We start from the raw sequence: 329 nt of genomic DNA, 5'->3' as shown, positions 1-329 counted from the left end.
GGGAGGTGTCGGTGATGGGCCATAATAATCATATACAGTGTATATTGACAAAATAAAACTTAACAAAAAAAAAAATGAAACAGACTCACACAATGTTCAACTAAGATAACCTTTTATGGTTTGAAGGTGTCTCTCCCAAATTTATGTGTTGAAATTGTTTGCCATTGTGGCGGCATTAAGAGGATGGGAAATCTGACTAAAATTCATATGCTGACTGAAAGTGGGGCCTTTGGTAGGTAATTAGGGTTACATAAGGTCATCAGAGTGAGGACCCCATGATGAACCTGGTGGCATCATGAGAAGAGGAGGAAAGACCCGAAGAGAGACGA

This window comes from Galeopterus variegatus, unplaced genomic scaffold, assembly GCF_000696425.1.
Source record: "Galeopterus variegatus unplaced genomic scaffold, G_variegatus-3.0.2 Scaffold5381, whole genome shotgun sequence".
NCBI lineage: Eukaryota > Metazoa > Chordata > Mammalia > Dermoptera > Cynocephalidae > Galeopterus > Galeopterus variegatus.
This window is presented reverse-complemented; position numbering follows the sequence as displayed.